The sequence below is a fragment of the Bombyx mori genome, chromosome 4, assembly GCF_030269925.1.
Source record: "Bombyx mori chromosome 4, ASM3026992v2".
Taxonomy (NCBI): Eukaryota; Metazoa; Arthropoda; class Insecta; order Lepidoptera; family Bombycidae; genus Bombyx; species Bombyx mori.
The window spans coordinates 3,326,997-3,346,243 of NC_085110.1; the positions used below are offsets into that span (position 1 = coordinate 3,326,997).

At 39.9% G+C, this 19,247-nt stretch overlaps 1 long non-coding RNA gene and 3 other non-coding genes across 4 annotated transcripts; 3 read left to right on the top strand and 1 right to left on the bottom strand.

Moving 5' to 3' along the window:
* Positions 1 to 365: 365 nt before the first annotated feature.
* Positions 366 to 1,870, top strand: LOC134198732 (uncharacterized). The gene is made up of 2 exons (XR_009972891.1): positions 366 to 632; positions 1,108 to 1,870. It is a non-coding gene; the product is annotated as an uncharacterized LOC134198732 (long non-coding RNA).
* Positions 1,871 to 7,856: 5,986 nt separating this feature from the next.
* Positions 7,857 to 7,928, top strand: TRNAQ-CUG (transfer RNA glutamine (anticodon CUG)). The gene has a single exon. It is a non-coding gene; the product is annotated as a tRNA-Gln (tRNA).
* Positions 7,929 to 10,996: 3,068 nt separating this feature from the next.
* On the bottom strand, positions 10,997 to 11,068 carry TRNAQ-UUG (transfer RNA glutamine (anticodon UUG)). The gene has a single exon. It is a non-coding gene; the product is annotated as a tRNA-Gln (tRNA).
* Positions 11,069 to 18,700: 7,632 nt separating this feature from the next.
* TRNAQ-CUG (transfer RNA glutamine (anticodon CUG)) lies at positions 18,701 to 18,772 on the top strand. Its single transcript has one exon. It is a non-coding gene; the product is annotated as a tRNA-Gln (tRNA).
* Positions 18,773 to 19,247: the final 475 nt, after the last annotated feature.

The following is a 19,247-nucleotide window of genomic DNA, read 5'->3' on the forward strand; positions in this document are numbered from 1 at the left end:
GTGTTTATATGAAGATTTGATGAAATATATTAAAGGTATGATAGATTTCTGAAAGCATCAATCTTTATCATATTATTTTCCTTCAACTTTTTGAGAACAACTTTACCATTTTATCACTAACTAGTGGTCCCCCAGTTGTCGAAATTCAACTATAATTAATTGAAATTATAAGTTTGAACATTATTATGGTTCTGTTGTCAAAGACTTCTGTAATCACAAACTTCGTCAAGATTAATCTATAGACAAAGAATATTAAAGACAAACAATATTAATCTATTCTCAATTTGACCACAGACCTTAAACAATAAAACAAAAATTTGACAATAATCAAAGAGTATAAATACATATATGTGTTGTGTCAAATACATGGCAGTGTTTGTAATGTTTTTTTATTGATTTAAAGTATTTTTATGTATAATAAAAAAAATATTAGCATTCTGCACTCCTTCTCTATATTCTCTATAAGTGTGGGAAATTTTAAACTCTGTTCGCGCAATTTTCGTAAAAAGGGGTACATATAAAGTTTTTGCTTCACGCATTATTATATGGATAAGCTATCAAAGCCGCGTGACTTATATTCAAGCAAACGGACCATATCTTTTCAATTCTATTACAGTTTACAAACCAAATAGGTAATGCTAATTGTGATTTCAAATTCTTATTTAACAAAGATGAGTTAACCTCGAAGTAACAATCGTATTTATGCCTTTAAAACGTGGGTCCCTTGAGTCGAGCCGGAGAAAAACTAAAGCCATGTTCCCTTGTAATCTGTCTGTGTAAAGAGGTAAATATTTTATTAAAGGAGTCGCCGCGGCCATCACTCTTGCCGCGCAATAACGCTTCGGCGACAACTGAACAAATCGCTTCAGGGGTGCCGCCATGCGATAGACGCGGCTTGGGATTCGATTCCGATAGAGACTGGTTTAATTTTTTTCTTCGTAGTTTTTTATTTTTTGTTGCTTAGATGGTTGAATGAGCTCACAACCCACCTGGTGTTAAGTGGTGACTAAACCCCATATACATCTACAACGTAAATGCGCCACCCACCTTGAGATATAAGTTCTAAGGTCTCAGTATAGTTTGATCTCATTTAAACTTTTTTTACAGCTTCCTTTTTTTTGGTCACGGACGACACAAATTGACGGTTTCTTAGGACTGTCTAAGGTTTGGTCACACACATTTAGGTCAACCATTGATCTTCATACAAACGCCAGCGAAAATGCATTCAAATAAATAACATTTAAAAAAAAAACTAAAACCAGGCTTTTGTAGAAAATCCAAATAAAAATTGAAAAAATAATTTATTGTAAAATAAGCGTGGTGTGCATGATGACAATAGTTATTAATTAATATTTTATTTACAGATACAGGTATGAGAAGGATAATCATTTTAATAATATCTTGAAAAGCACCCCACACTTTTTTTACAATAAATCTATTTTCTATTTTTTTATTGGATTTTCTATAAAAGCGTGTTTTTAAGCATAGCTTTTATCGCGGGCTTTGAGCGCGGCGACTGAATCAAGAAATTCCGTAACGAAAATAACCTGACACCCCCACTACGCCTACTATGTAGCTCGCGTTCAACACATTCACATGTTGCGCTGGTGTAGTGTTTGTGAATAAGCGCGCGGCGTGACGTCGCACTGCATGAGCATCATGAAAAGTCTGCCCATCTCTCTCTCACGCGGTCTAGCTTATGAGTGTGAAGGGGACAGTTATTTTTTTGCTTTTGTTAATGTTTTTAAATATAGCGTGGTCTTATTTTTTATTATTGTTTTAATATTAAATTATTATTGTCTAATTGTAATTGCATAAGTTAATAAAAAATGCTTTGCAATAGCTTTACCGCGGCAGTCCCCGAGTGCCACACGTGTTTTTTTTTATTTATTTGTAAACTATTATTTTTTGTAATTCTTTTAGTTTAAGTAGCATTATGTATCATAAATTATTCAGGCAAATACAACAGTTTCCAATTTGCTAAGTGAAAAAAAGAAGGCGCTCAAATGAGTTTGTTGTTTTGACTGCCGAAAGTAAATAACGGGTCTAACTGCTTAAAAGCATTGAATTGTCATCGGTCCTTGATAAGTACGTCAAATTTCGAGGTAATCCGACGTTTTGAAGGGTGTCAAAATCAAGTTCAAAGATTCCGTTACATACTATACATAAAATTATAAATTGCGTAATTACTGGTGGTAGGACCCCTTGTGAGTCCGCGCGGGTGGGTACCACCACCCTGCCTATTTCTGCCGTGAAGCAGTAATGCGTTTCGGCTTGAAGGGCGGGGCAGCCGTTGTAACCATACTGAGATCTTAGAACTTATATCGCAAGGTGGGTGGCGCATTAACGTTGTAGATGTCTATGGGCTCCAGTAACCACTTAACACCAGGTGGGCTGTGAGCTCGTCCACCGATCCAAGCAATAAAAAAAAAACTAACATATTGTACTAATTAAGCTAAATAAAAGCGTATTATAGAGTGAAGCTACCCTAAAAAAGATAAAGGAAAAAGAGACAAAAGATAGTCGAGGTGTCATGTCCGAACCTCATTTGTCGTTCCCATCTTTAGATTGCGTCTCAAATGAAAAGTGGGTTGTTTATGAAGTTTTTGTTTTTTTTTTGGTTCGCGCATCGTAAATACTTGTCTCAGTGACGTCGAGGAGTGTCAACCCTTGAATGATTTAAAAAAAGAAAAATTGTGTTTCTTTTTCTTTTCAATGTTAATGGAGGAGTTAGTTTTGTTTAGACTACAAGCACGCTTTTTACGCGTCAGTAAATAGTTTTGAATTATCTTACTTAGAGAAGATCACGAGTCCACGTGGCGTTACGTGGCTGGCGGAGTCCGTGGACAGCACAAAAAAAAGGAATGTTAGTAACAACACAAGCACCCACTTTTTTTTTCTATCTATTATCAGCATAGATAGATTAGAGCAGCTTTGAGAGGCTATTCCAGCTTTACCCTAGCATGTAGGTGAGCTCTCGGCGCTCAAACCGGAAGTGTTGCTAACACTGACCCTAGCAAGAACGGAGCTTCGCAGAATCTACCACCGGATCGGAAACGCGACCCACTGAGAAGATCCGGCGAGAAACTCAGTGTGCTGTGTCTGTGGGTCAATTCGCTCGTCGACGAGAACGGTGACCGGTGCTTGTGGTACCTAAAATCACCGTTAATGGATCGGGAGGATCCGTAATGACGTGCTTTGGGCGACATCGTCTGTTTACCATTCGGCCTACAGGATCGGGTATGGGGTTTTTCTACGCCGACTCACAGTTAACTTACACGCTGTAAAGTTATTGCACAGGACTAGCAAAAGAAACGCGACCCACTGAGAAAACCCGTCCAGAAACTCCCACAATACGCATTAGTATAAACAAAAAAACTTCTATAGAATAAAATAAAATTATATTTGAAATCGTTTGTCTTAACTATTCTAACAGTCACACGGCTTGATAACTTAAGTAGGTACAACGGAAACATACTATCTGTCTAAAACTCCCACTTAAATATTAAATTCAAACAAACAAACAAACCACAAAGTTAAACACGATTGTATCTGAGGAAGGCTGGCGGAAAGAGTTGTATTCAAATATTGATTGATATCAATATATAACTGGATGCGGACCCCGGGACTTCGGTCTGTTTTCATATTTCATATTGCCACATTGACTCCGCTCTCCGTTGTCTAGGAGATCGCTTCGGTATCATTTCTAGAATCATTTTGTAAAAATAAAATCAATATACGGCTAAGTAAACTGCTCAAACAGAGTGGTAACAGTCTAACGGTAAACTATGTTTTTTTGTTAGTTCCTAGGCTAGTCACATATCTATACTAATATTATAAAGAGGAAAGATTTGTTTGTTTGTATTGAATAGGCTCCGAAACTACTGAACCGATTTAAAAAATTCTTTCACTGTTTGCAAGCTACACTATTCCCGAGTGACATAGGCTTTAATCTTTTTTTGAAAAAAAATAGGGATCCTTACAAAAACTACAATAATGTAAAAAATTACCTAAAATATTCTTTACATCGCGTGCTCTGCGAAAACTATTTATGATAGAATAAAATAACGTACTAGACTTTGTAGAACACATTATTATTTACAAAAAGTGCCGCGACAGCATATGTATAACTATTATAGTTATACTGCAATAAGTGTCCTTTTATTTTAAAAAATAAAACGTCAAATTCGTTAAAATTATTGTTAAAGACCCGAGCGGAGCCGGAGCGAGCCGCTTGTTGTGAAAAGACGTATGGAGTAAAACGTAAGTAAAAACACGGTAGGTTGAAAATTTGAATTATAGTAACTCCTTTAGTTTTCACAAGACACATTTAAAAACACTGTTATGATCAAATCACGCGTTTATTACTTCCATTTTGTTATTTCTCACGATACGAATAAGTTCGTGTTCACGTACGTGAGTCGTCATGCGTCGGCATTTGAATCTTTTGCGGACTGTTCACAATTATGCCACATCTTGTTTAATGTTATGACTGATTTAGCGATCTATAACTAGTTTAGTGTTTAGCAACGATAATTCTGCTACGATTTTATTTCCTGACAAAAATAGGTTATTTTTAACAGTATTGCTTCATCATTAGCGAGTCAAATGGATTTAAAGGGACAACAAAGTTACGCAATAATACCCGTCATAAGTATGAACCATCAACCTACTTAAATTTGCTGCAAAGCAGTAACCGGTTTGAAAGGAGCGACATCAAAACAATAGAGGTTTTAATCTCGTATATTGTGATCCACGCGTTGAAGTTTATTTGTGTGCGCAATCATTTTTTCATAATTATCATTAAATTTATGTGACATAATTACGAACCTATTCGAAATAGATAGTTATTTCGAAATATATTACTTCGGTAAAGTCTAGAGGTACTCTAATATTTTTCTGTGCTTGTTTCCTCAACCTGGGTTTCGCAGATAGCATTAAACATCCTAGCCCTATCTCTTAGCCTACACAGGTTTCAGATGTTCTCCCACATCGGATATTGGTAAAAAACAATATTTTACAGCGGTCGCTAAGCGCCTCCCCAATGTGTACGCTTGTGGACGTTTCGAACTAAAGAAAATGGGGATTACGATCGTAGGACCTATCTCAAGATATCTAATCGTTTTAAAAATAAATTTTATTTATTATATTATAAGGGTAAAGTGTTTGACAATGAGATAAATAGTGAGCTAAAGAGTTTTTATTTCTTCTATATGAAATAATTACAAATTACCCTCATACAAAAGAAAATAATGTTAAATAGGCTGAATTTCTTCTGTGATACGTCTTCAGTTTTCTGTATGTTATCTTAAACAAATCGTTTGTGGATTATGTACTGATCTTTAAAACGCTTCTATTAGCTCGTTATGTTTGTACGTTTGTTTGTATGTAATGGAATCTATGAACGTCATTACTGGTGGTAAGACGTTTTGTGAGTCCACACGGGTAGGCAACACCACCCCTATTTCCCTATCCTCCTATTATAAATTATTTATTTATTTATTTATATAAAATAAATATAAAAAATCGAACCGGACATTCGAAATTTAAACGCAAAAAATTCGTTCCCATAGTTAGTCTTACCGGTTACATCCTCACCTCTTTCGGTTGTATCACATTAAATATTGACAAAATAAAAATGTAGAATTGCCACGGACGTGTGCGCTTAAAACGACGCTCGACACGCCGAGAGACTCGCCATTACGGACGCCCAATAAATATCTTATTCACTTACTATGATGGATAAACTGGCATCGCCCCAGGGACGTTGGTACATAAGTCTCGGCATTAAAGCTAGAAAGTCGGATTTCGAAATTGTGCTGTAAGAACCTTAGAACTCGTGTGTCGAGGTTGATGGCGGTATGCACATTACATATGTCTATGGGCTCATGTAACCAGGTGGGCTGTGAGCTCATTCACTAATCTAAGCAATAATAAAAATGCTTCAAAAAGTGCTGCCTATATCTGCCGTGAAGCAATACCTAATGCGTTTGGGTTTGAAGCGCGGGGCAGCCATTCTACTATAAAAACGGTGTCCTTAGAACTTATATCTCAAGGTGGGTGGCGACATTTACGTTGTAGATGTCTATGGGTTTCGGTAGTCACTTAAAACCAGGTGGGCCGCGAGTTCATCCACCCATTTAAGAAATAAAAAAATTATAATAATATACTTTCTCAAAACATAGGTAGACAAGCATACGGTCTTTCTGATGGTGATTGGTTAGCTTCGGTTACCATCGATCTCACCGGCGCCGGAGGAGCAGCTAATTCGCTAAGTACTCTCCACAAAAAATACGCATTTGTATGTTTAATTGAGGCCCTCAGCGCAAAAGTGGCCTAACCCAACATTTTTCATAATCATGCTTATAATTATGTATGTATATTACAATTTATTTATTATATAATAAATTTTGATGCAAAACCGGCCTATCCATAGTTTCACCGATAGACGTCAGATGGCTTTGTAAACATTATTTTTGCGCGTATTGTTTTTTTGCCTACTGAAATTCAAATTCATGAAAACTTAAACCTCATTGCTCCATAATAACTACGATAGGCTTAGGCCACTTTTGCGCTGATGGCCTCAATTGATCTAATATAGACAAAAACTAACAAATAAGTATGTATGGAAGGCTTGTTCCAATACAACCTATTGCTTCAATCTATCTTTATATATAAAAATGAATTGCTGTTCGTTAGTCTCACTAAAACTCGAAAAAGGCTGGATCGATTCGAATTTAATAAAAATAACAATTTTGTTTTTCCTTTGATGGGGACACGGATCGGACGGATTCCTTTTGTTTGTTTTAAGTTTATTTTATACAAAAGTTTATTTATCGATTGAGGTAATACGAAGTTCGCTGGGTCAGCTAGTTGTATTTATAATTATACATTTATAATTATATTAATTATGTATTATATTTATTGTATTATTATATCAACTGTATATACTTTATTTATAGATAGCCAATGATAAAATACAATGGGTATGTATCAATTTAAATAAGATATTCTAATCTGATCACGGAATTTACGTTAAATTGACATGACTGACAACTCTGACAGAGAACTTAAATCCGTACGTGTCAAGAAAATGTCTGTTGTCTAATAATCCTAGTTGTTATAGCGTTACCTACGTTACATTTATTTTTATATTTGTTATTAGAAATAAACGTTCGCTGGAATCGAATTGAGTCCCGAGAACAGATTGACAAGATTGGGATCGAGCCAAAAGAGTTCCCGAAAAAACTATTTTTCGCGCGACCAATATTCCTCCATCCAAATATTCGTCCAATATATTAGGTACATCTGACGCAAATTCTGAATAAATTCAAAATAAATACTTTTCAGAAGTTTAAAAAAAAACAACTAGGTACTTCCAATAATTGTGAAACCATTTAAATAAAAAATGCTCGGTTTTCATAATTAAATAAATCATCTAAACGCATTCAATTCAGAAAATATTTGAATATTTTTAGTGAATTCAATGGCGCTATTTAAAAATTACCAATCACCAATAGTAGCTTAGTTAAATTATCTATATTTCTTATTAGATAGGGAAGCAAGGCTGACATAGTTTAGTAGCTTCTCTCCTGTGTTTGGCTAATAACATAACCAAAAAATACAATATGTCAATTGAATTAAGATGTTAAGGTGTCAGTGATTATGGTTCAATTTCAACCTGACAACGTTGCTAGCTCTAACAAAATCGGTTGATACTTTTTCGAATGATGCGATGTGAATAGTGCTTTATTTATATATTAAAAAAAACGTCAAGATAAAAACAATATTATTAAAAGTCATTTAGTCAGATAACATTGTGAATGTATACGATTATTTTGCTCAGTTTATCAGTCGGTTCCATGGTGTAATGGTTAGCACTCTGGACTCTGAATCCAGCGATCCGAGTTCAAATCTCGGTGGAACCTGATCTTTTGGTGTTTTTTTCCTTTTTGCGAAACACTACATTCATTTAATTATATTATATTAAGCAGTAGTAAATATAATTCATCAGTTTTCATTAGCTTACTATTATTTTTTTATTTCAATGTACACACTATCAAGTAAAATAAAACCGTAATGTCATATGTAATATCGCTTTAAGTCGTCTCCTAAATTAACACTACAATAATAGTTAACTTCTAATACAACATAACGGAACCACAAACAACCAATGCTAGTCCATTTGCGATATGTTTTACTTTTAATCCACATTATCTAACAACCAAATTATAAGCACTAAAATGATTACCGTACATTTAGACAGCGCCAGGACCACACCCAACTGAATTAACTGATTAGTTTAATTAAAAAGCTAACTCTTTTTGCCTTTGGGACCGAATCGAGGGTGTACACGAGGATTAAAAAAATCTATGTCTCTTTGAACAGGTTACACTGTGCATTTAGTTTTTAACTAGTGTTAAATAAAATTTAAGTCAGCGCCATCTAGTTCTTTACTGAGGAACTTTTAGTGACAAATTCAAATCGCTGCGAACATGTCAGTGAGAGTGTAAATTTCGTTAATATTATACAATAGTATTCATGCTCTTTTTTCCAGCTTTTCGAGAACCAGATGGACGAGCACCAGCTCAACTTCGAGAAGTGGTTTTTACAGAAACTGCCCGAATACCTAAGAGGGCCAAACAGTTCGCCTCAACAAGAGCACTAACGACCACGGTGACCTGAGCACACATAATTCAAACCTACTATAGATATTTAATACACACTTACTGACTATGTTAATGATTTTTATTAGCTAAGCAGTCAGATTATCTACGATCTGCACAACGAGAAATCGCTACTATCACGAAACCCTCTTGGGTTCATTTCTAGCATAATTATCTAAATAATCTAGATTCGCCGCTAACGAATTGAGCTGCATTCGTGAATAATCACGTCATTACGGATCCTCCCGATCCATTAACGGTGCTTTTAGGTACCTCAAGTACCGGTCACCGTCCTCGCCGAACCCGTCCATTGCGACGAAGGGCTCGGCGAGTAAATTATCCCATAGACTCAGCCCACTGAGTTTCTCGCCGGATCTTCTTAGTGGGTCGCGTTTCCGATCCGGATGTAGATTCTGCGAAGCACTGCTCTTGGTTGGGCCAGTGTTAGCAACACACCCGGTTTGAGCCCCGAGAGCTCACCTAGACGCTAGGATAAAGCCGATAAGCCTCTCAAGGCTATCAGCATAGGTAGAAAATAAAGTGAATAACGAATATAATGATAAAGTATTAATTATTGAATAGTACCCGATACCTCCTTATTGCTTGCAACAGCGCTGAAATATCGGGAATCGTGCAAAATAACAACCCGTTGAATAATAACGAACTCTATTTGTTCTGTATTGCCTACTTAAACATAAAAGAATATTATTTACACTACATACCTGATACCGATATAGTACCGGTAGTTAAATAATGTTATCAAAACCGTAGGTATTTATATATAGTTTTTGGATTTTTTACAACTATTCTCATTTCGGTTGGCGAATTAAACAAAAGTTTCATTTGGTATATGTGCCATTAATACTTTACAATCATATTTTATACTTATATATACTTACTTCTAATACTATTACTTAAAATAAAATAAAACTTACTTCTAATACTTACTTCTAATCTTCGTTCATCGATTTTTTTTTATTGCTTCGATGGGTGGACGAGCCTACAGCCCACCTGGTGTTAAGTGGTTACTGGAACCCATAGACATCTACAACGTAAATGGGCCACCCACCTTGAGATATAAGTTCTAAGGATTCAGTATAGTTACAACGGCTGCCCCACCCTTCAAACAAAGCGCATTGTTGCTTCACGGCAGACTTGTTCTCCTACTGACGTAATCACGTAAAACTATCGTCCCTAAACCGAACTTACACATCACCCAATTATTTATTTAACAGATTGTCTTCGTATAATCACACATATTTAACCGACGGTCCGAAATATGGTACAACCCGACGTTAACCCTTCAACGACCGATGTTTATCAGCGTAGTACTCACGCGTCGTACACGTTACCTGTGAATTATTATTTCTGATTAATAAATTGTACGTCCCATGAGATCGTAATGTCACGCTCCCATCAATTATGGAATTTGATGCTTTTTCATTACAGCCGAATGGTCCCGCGGGACGTGGGGCGGGCTAGGTTAGTTAGGCGGCCGAATTTTATTTCGCGTTTAAATTATTAAGGTTGGTTTTAATAGGGTTTAAATTTGGGTTAAGCGACGGCTGTTTGCACCAGGTGTGTCAGCGAAATTTGAGTTTATTTTTGTATCAATATATATAATACCATAATTATACTTTTTTTTTTTTCTCCACCTTATCCCACTAGGTAGGGTCGGCACAGCTAATCTTTCTCTTCCATTCTCTTCTATCAGCCGTCATCTCAACACTTACTCCTCTCTCTCTCATATCGTCATTCACACACTCTATCCATGTCTTCTTCGGTCGACCTCTTCTCCCTCTACCTTGCACTACAATTTCCATACATCTCGTAGTCACATGCATCTTCTCTCTACGCATCACATGTCCATACCACGCTAACCGTCCGCTCCTTAATTTGTTGCTTACCGGGGCCACTTTCACACTTCCACTGATATACTCATTCTTTATCTTGTCCATTCTTGTCACTCCACACATCCATCTCAACATTCGCATCTCTGCCGCATACACTCGCACATTAAAATCGCAAAAATAACAATTTAATTAAATGAAAATTACAATCATATTGTTACGAAGTGTTTTATTTTGAATGACAAAAACATAGTTTAATTTTCATAACTTTAGTTCTTTAATTGTATAAATAAAGCGGTTGCAAGTAACGTAAGCTGTATATTTTGTCAAGAAAATTAAATTAAGTACGTTTATTAATTGACAAATTAACTAAAGTTTTAACAACAAAAGCGTGTTACGTAATTGAGTAAGCACATGAGAACACGTTAGAACAATAAAAAAAAACATTAATTTAAAATAAATTCCGTTAACAAAATTAGAAGGTTCCACCGAGATTTGAACTCGGATCGCTGGATTCAAAGTCCAGAGTGCTAACCATTACACCATGGAACCGTCTATACAGAATGTCAATACTATATAGCATAATAAATTTACACAAGTAATAAAAAGAAATATTAAAAAAATCTACACATTGTATTGGATTATACGTCCCTGACAAATCCCGAACCTCAGAACGTCTTCAACAAATTTAATATTCTGACCAACCGAGAACCGAAACTGATTTCCGTGATACAGTAATTAAATAATCCGTATTAACTTAATTAAATAATCATGGTTAAATCGTAAAAATAATTTTAATTACGTATGTCATAGTCTGCGACGTTTCAATTATTGCCCCGAAAACCGAAGGACATACTTTAGGGACTTTACGAGTATAACTCTGAAATGAACTAGCAGTGTCAGGAATTGACTTAAATTTTATGACAGATAAGAGCTATGTATGTCGTGTGGCCTAGAATAACACCACCCCACCTTTTCCGTGAGTGTCGTGGAAATTGACTAGGGGATTCACCGGAGAGTAAGCAGATGTTTTTTCTAGGTATTGCAACATTGTTTTTCCTACCTATGCTGATAGCCTTGAGAAGCTATCTCAGCTTCTCCTTTACGCTTAGGTGAGCTCACGGGGCTCAAATCGGAGTGTTGCTAACACTGGCCCTAGCAAGGGCAGTGCTTCGCAGAATCCTACTACCGGATCGGAAACGCGACCCAGCTCGACTCAGTGGGCTGTGTCTAGTGGTTAATTTACTCGTCGTGGCTTCCTTCGTCGCAAGCGACGGGTTCGGCGATGACGGTGACTGAAACTTGTGGTACCTAAAAGCACCGTTAATGGATCGGGAGGATCCGTAATGACGTGTTTAGGGCATATTGCAACCGCCAATCGTCCTTTACTTGTAGTGGTTTACGTATTCTGAGCAGACACGGGTAGTTACCACAATCCTACCTATTTCTGCCGTGAAGCAGTCATGCGCTCCAGCTAGGTAAAGTGGTAGAGCAGTAACCACTTTACCGCTTTGCCTTATAGGCCGTAAGATCGTACAACGAGCAACGAAAAAAAGACATTATATTTTAAAAAAAATATTTGTAGAAGAAATATTTCCAATCTTTAAAGCCTATAGGCACGATGGTAATATGTTACATATATAAAAGGCGTCAGTATACCTACGTCCTTTTTTTTTTCAAACAATAACACGGTATTCTATGGCAGTGCAATTCTTTACGTACAGTGCTTTAGGAAAGTCATTATTGAATATACACGTGTATGGAATACGTTAACAAAATAATATTGTTGTTAGTACGGTGACCGTTTCAAAAGTCAACGACCGGGCCGTTACCATTCGAAACGGAAAGGCTGTATTGGAAAATAGACCTTGTTTCAAATTAGTTTTTAGTTTAAATTCTAAATACGACAGCGTTACTGTGATATGATTTCGGGTCTTCTAATATTGCGGAAGTAGCTAGGACGCAAAGCTTCCGTCGCCCAAAACATGTCTTGTCGGATCTCCCGGATTCACCTGTCCCTCGAGCACCGGTCACCGTCCTCGTTGAACTCTTCGATTACGAGGAAGAGTTCGACAAGCGAACTAACCCACAGACACAGCCGACTGAGTTTCTCACCGGATCTTCTCAGCGGGTCGCGATTCCGATCCGGTGGTAGATTCTGCGAAGCACTGCTCTTGTTGGGGCTAGCATTAGCAAATTGTCTCAGGTTGAGCCCGTGAGCTCACCTACCCGTCCGGACGTAATGCAGGTAGGCAGTAAGACAAGCTTAACTAAAGTTTTTTTTTTTTTTTTTTTTATTGCCTTTGTAGGCAGACGGGCATACGGCCCACCTGATGGTGAGTGGTTACCGTCGCCCATGGACTTCAGCAATGCCAGGGGCAGAGCCAAGCCGCTGCCTACCGCTTAATACTCTCCACAAGCCTCGTTTGAAGAAGGACATGTCATAGCGCTCGGGAAACACCGTGGAGGGGAGCTCATTCCATAGCCGGATGGTACGTGGCAAAAAAGACCTCTGGAAACGCACTGTGGATGATCGCAGTGGCTCCAGGTAGTATGGATGAACTCTACTCCGGTGGCGGGCGGTGCGATGGTAAAAACGAGATGCTGGTATCATCTCGAACAATTCCTCAGAGCACTCCCCATGGAACATACGGTACAAAATACAGAGGGAACCGAAGTCCCTCCGCAGACCCAGAGGCTCCAAACGATCCGAGAGAATGGGATTATCGACAATCCGAACGGCCCTCCTCTGTATGGAGTCAAATGGAAGAAGCTGGTATTTGGGAGCCCCGGCCCAGAGATGGGAGCAGTACTCCACGCGAGGCCGGACTTGTGCTTTATAAAGCAAAAGCCTTTGTCCAGGCGTGAAGTACCGCTTCGCTCTGTTGAGGACTCCCAGCATTTTGGACGCCAACTTGGCTTTGCCTTCCAAATGACTCCGAAACTGGACATCGCTCGAAATGTCGACCCCAAGTATCCCGATACTCTCGGAAGGTTGCAGGGATACTCCTTGGAATTGCGGCGCCATGACAAAGGGGTCCTTCTTCGCAGTGAACGCGCAAACTTGTGTCTTTATCGGGTTGAATTGAACCAAGTTCAATTCACCCCATTCGGAGACTCGCCCCAGAGAGCTCTCCACTTCAGACACAAGTTTTGATCGTCTCTCTTGCACCACGCTCCGAGAGAGACTCTGATGGCCGATATATCGCGCATCCCCCGTGCTGTCATCCGCATAGCAATGCATGCCATCAATAGACAGCATGTCATTAATATACAGGATGAAAAGCGTGGGGGAGAGCACCGAACCTTGTGGAACGCCAGCGTTAATGGTCATGGTATCAGAACAGTCACCGTCTACAACGACCGTGATGCTCCGCCCATCCAAAAAGCTAGCGATCCACTTGCAGAGACCCTCGGGGATTCCGTAAGATGGTAGCTTCGACAGAAGTGCCCTATGCCAGACCCTGTCGAAGGCCTTCGCGATATCAAGGCTCACAGCAAGAGCCTCGCCCTTGCTCTCCAAGGCTTCAGCCCACCTGTGAGTAAGGTATACAAGAAGATCGCCAGCTGAGCGACCGTGACGGAAACCGTACTGTCGGTCACTGATCAGCTGGCGATCCTCCAGATACTTCAGGAGTTGTATATTAATTATTCGCTCCATCACCTTGGAAAGCAAGGAAGTTATCGCGATAGGCCTATAGCTCGATGGGTCCGACCGGTCACCCTTCTTGGGGATAGGGTGGACGTGGGCAGTCTTCCATGAAGACGGAACCCTGTTAGCGCAATAAGAGATGCGATACAAACGCGTTAGCGCAGGCGTCAGCTCAGGGGCGCACGTTTTCAGAACTGCAGGGATGCCGTCTGGCCCGCTCGACTTATGGACGTCCAGGAGTCGGAGTTCCCGCCTGACTGCACACTGTGTAAAGCAGATCTCCGGCAGGGAACTATCACACTGGAGGATGTTCGGTGGTGTGGCACCCCCGTCGTCCACAGTCGAGTTCGAGGCGAAGAGTTTGACCAGAAGGTCAGCCTTCTCTTTCGCACTATGGGCCAGACTGTCATCGGACTTGCGTAGTGGTGGGAGACTAGACCTGCAAAAGTTACCTTCTGCAGCTTTGGCGAGTGACCAAAAAGCACGGCTCCCAGAGGGATAGCTCTTCAGTCGCTCGCCAATTCTAGCAACGTGCTCCGATTTCGCCCTGGCAATAACCTTCTTGTAGGACCTGGAAGCGGCGTTATATTTCCGCCTTTCCTCTGAGATGTTAGGATCCCGACGTCTCCTAGCATCATTCCATGCCACGTATGCGGACCGCTTGAGGTGTGCAGCATCCCTGCTGGCATTGTTATACCAGGGTCTGCTGCGACCCCCAACGGGCACTTCAGAGGAGGGAATAAACAATTCCATCCCCTGGAGCACCACGTCTTTAAGACGGTCCGCACAGACGTCAGGATCAGCAGAGGAAAAGCAGAACCGCCCCCATGGGTAGGATGAGTAAAACTCACGCAATCCATCCCAATCTGCTGACAAATACTGCCAAACTCTTCGATACCTGGTCGTCGTTCGATGACTAGGACGAGAGAGTGGTGTGGCAGCACGGATAAGGCAGTGATCAGACGATCCAAGTGGAGCGTCGACCACCACACTGTATCCGGCTGGATCGGTGGTCAGCAGAAGGTCCAACAGAGAAGGCTCGTGCCCCTCAATATCTGGGACACGGGTGGGCTGTGTCACCAGCTGGGAGAGGCCGTAGGCCAAGGCGAAATCGTAGGCAGCCCGACCCGGGAGGTCAGTGGTTCTGGACCCCAACCACTCTTGGTGATGAGCGTTAAAGTCTCCAAGAACCACCACCTCCGCAGATGGGTACTGCTCAAGCACGCGGTTAGTCCCCTCTTGCACATGCTCTATCAGAGCTGAACCTGCATCACTGCTGTGGGACCTGTACAGGCACGCGTAGACTCGGGTACAGCCCCCGTGATCTACGCGCAGCCACAAGAGGGACAGGTCCCGTTGTTCGAGGCTTCGTAGACGGCGACAACAGACATCAGCCCGGACGAATACACACACCCCGGCTTTACGCAGGAAGTTGTGCTCCAATACGTAGCCGGGGTATTCAAGGTACGAAGTATCATCCGGAGCAGATATCTGCGTCTCCTTCAGAAAAAGAAGGGCAGGCTGCGCCGTCTCAAGATGGTGGTGTACGGCGTCGAGGTTACTATGTAGACCCCTTACATTGCTGAAATCCACATTAAATGTGGAATGGGGAGTCGCCGACAAAACCCTTTTCCTTTTTCGAACTTTCATTTTTTTTATTTGGAGAGTGGGATTGGGCGGGGTAGGATGTTCGAGGCGAAATCGTGACAATACCTGAATAAAGCGCGGAGCACAGTACGTGCTCGACCACGGGTTGCGTGAGCGACTGACGCAGGGCATGGAAGGGCCCCCAGTCCACCCTGCGTGCGATCGCCGGGATCCACTCCGGTCTCCGACTCCGGCACGACGACCGCACGACAGGATTTTACACCGGTTGGCGGGACAGCTTCCCGGGGCGGAGTTTAGTAGTGACACCCGGGTTCAGGTCCCCAACTGACCGGCGGGCGGCGGCGAACACCGTTTCACTGGGTCTCCCTATACCCCCGTCAAACAATCACGTCCCGCGAGCTCACACGCACGTCTGCTCCGCATGTTCCAGGTATCGCCAAGATTCACCCCCAACAAGGAAGAGGAAAGGGAAGGAATAACACTGGCTCTCCAACCCACACGCCGGAACACAGCTAGGCTATTTGGCGGCGGACTCTAGTTGGAGGGTGGTCGCCAGCCAGTCGGACAAGTCCTACCACCGATTATGTATTCGGCTCCCGTTTTGCACCACCCAGGGGTCACTTGTAGGGAATCGCGGGTTAAACCTACGGAAGCGGGAAGCAATCAATAATCGTATAAGGTCGACGCAATAAAATCGTTTACCTTAATTCGGCTAAAGCTGCGAGAGGTCCGTTGAAAAACGATCCTTAATGCCTTTACAGTAAACAGAAGCTTTTGCAATTCATTTTCTGCGTTAATAGCTGTTTAACGTTCGCGGTTATGACTATCGTTTGAAAACAGGTTTGATAACTTCGGCGCGTGCCATATCTACACACCTGTGTTAATAAATTAATCACGCATAACATATTTTTAATTGAACGTATGCATGTATTATTTTAAACGCCAAACTAATTTTATTTTAAAAGCAATATTAAATTTTTTAATTTTAAGCTGCGGTTATTTTCTAATTAATGTGCCGTAAAGTACTCAAACTATATGAGATCAACTCACTTAGACGCCTCCAGATACACTTTCGTGATAGCTGTGATATATCTTGGCCCCTGACTCTTCTCCTACTTCACTGATGATGAGGCGTATTTGAAATACATTTATTTCCGCCGTGTAGCATGAGTTGAAAACCATTAGAAATGAAGAACAAATGAGAATTGAATTTGAGATATCTATGGACTTCTTTATACACCAGACTACACAAGACATCGCCAGCCGTCAGCTTGTCTGCGACGACTTTTAATTTATCTTCTGTACAAATACGCCTTTGCTTTTTTATCGCGAGACTCCGAACTGATGCAATGATCAGAGCCGTCGGTGTTAGTTTAGGAAATGCTACCAACTCTGTACTGTCCAAGAAACGACTACACAGGAAAGTTTGACACCAAAGGTCCTTGATGGTCGAAGTGCAGGCAATTCTACTGCAACTCCTTCTAATACACTGAAAGATAAACTCACCAAGAGGACGTTTTCGCTCAGTAGACCGACGTGCCAAATGTTGTTATTCAGAGCTTGTATAGTGCCATATTTTTTTGAAGTGTCTTAATTCCGTTACAGTTTAGTAGATGGTATAGCTATGCACCTTGAAGTTCAACTTCTTACCCACTAGGTGAATGGAATGTAATAGCAGAGAAACACTATATTTAGTGTGAAAGACAAGATATATATCTATATATTAATACGTGAAGGAAAAACTTTGTATCCCTTTTTACGAAAATTGCGCAGACGGAGAAGTATGACATTTCCCACACTTATAGAGAATATAGAGAAGGAGTGCAGAATGTTAATATTTTTTTTAATTTGGCCTAAAAAATACATTAAATCAATAAAAAAAACATTACACACACTACCATGTATTTGACGCACACACGCATGCATACTATTTATTTATTGTCAAACTTTTGTTCTTGACGTCACAGACGTCAAATTGTAAATAGATTAAATATTGTTTGTCTTTATTAATATTTTTCGAAATTGGCGAAATTTGTGATTATAGAAGTATAATAGTCTTTGAAAATACAGTCATAATAATGTCATCATCATCATCATCATCAACAGCCCATAGTCGTCCACTGCTGGACATAGGCCTCTCCCAATCCACACCACTGAGCAGTACCTAATAGTAATAGTGTACAAACTTACAATTCCAATTATAATAATTATAGTCGAATTTCGACTACTGCGGGACCCCTAGTTTGAATTAATACATAAAATGTTTGAGGAATAAGTAACTGTGACAAGGGTACGAAATGATATGGTAGTATTGTTTTAATATTAATTAAACTATTGCCAGATTCTATTCTTTTATTCCCAACAAAAGAACATTTTCTTAAAGAGATATGACATTCCGTTAAATGTACTTCTTAATGCAATTTAACAATCACATTATAAATATATTTGACCGACCTCATTTAGTGGGTTAAAGAGGAGAGAAAAATTCTGAGCTCAAACAAAAATACGCTCAAGTAAGATTCTTAATGATGATGGCCGTGATGTTTTTAATTTAATGATATTTATTTATTTATTAAGTTGCACCAACAAAGTGATCATCAATACAACATTGACAAATTGACAAAAGTTCATGGCAGATGTCACCTCAATTATAGGTGCAATCGACAGTAACATCAAAAATAAAAAAAATATACAGCTAAGATTTGAACACATTTCATTCATTGCTTAAGATTAATTTAATTGGGAGATGATCCGCGACAGATTTTTCCTGTAAGTAGTGAGACAATCAGAAAAAACAAATATTATTTTATGATGAGAAAACTAAATGTAGAGATAGATAGATAGCTTAGAATCATCGAGTGAGCGAAGCGACGAATTTTTGTGAATGGCGAAAGTGAAGGTAAATCTAGTTAACAAATGCCGTCGGTTCCATGGTGTAATGGTTAGCACTCTGGACTCTGAATCCAGCGATCCGAGTTCAAATCTCGGTGGAACCTGATCTTTTTACAGTTCTCTTTTTTCAATGCTAAAATTAGTAGGCGACTAACAATTCGCGAGAAATTGTTGGAATAGTACCAAAGGCCATTAACCTTATTCTTATTATGAAGAAGGTTACAAAGCTTCCTTGTGCATGTACGAATAGATCTACTTTTCCGCTGTCATTATCATTAAATAGTAGTTATGTCAAGTCTCCTTTGAATTTTTTTGTGTCGAGCTCAGTGCACATATAGACATTTAATAACTAAGTTTATGTACTTTCTAACTCATCATTTGTTACTCGGAAATTGCAATACATAGATAGAGATCTTCATACGATATTTAAATAAGACTAGCTGAGTCCCGAGATGTTACCCACGGCTATTGTCGTACCGCGGGTGACGGTGCGGGGCGAAGCTAGTCTAAAAAAAGTAGCCTAAGTTACTCCTTATATCATCAGATACCTATCAGTCAAAGTCCCGTCAAAATCGGTCC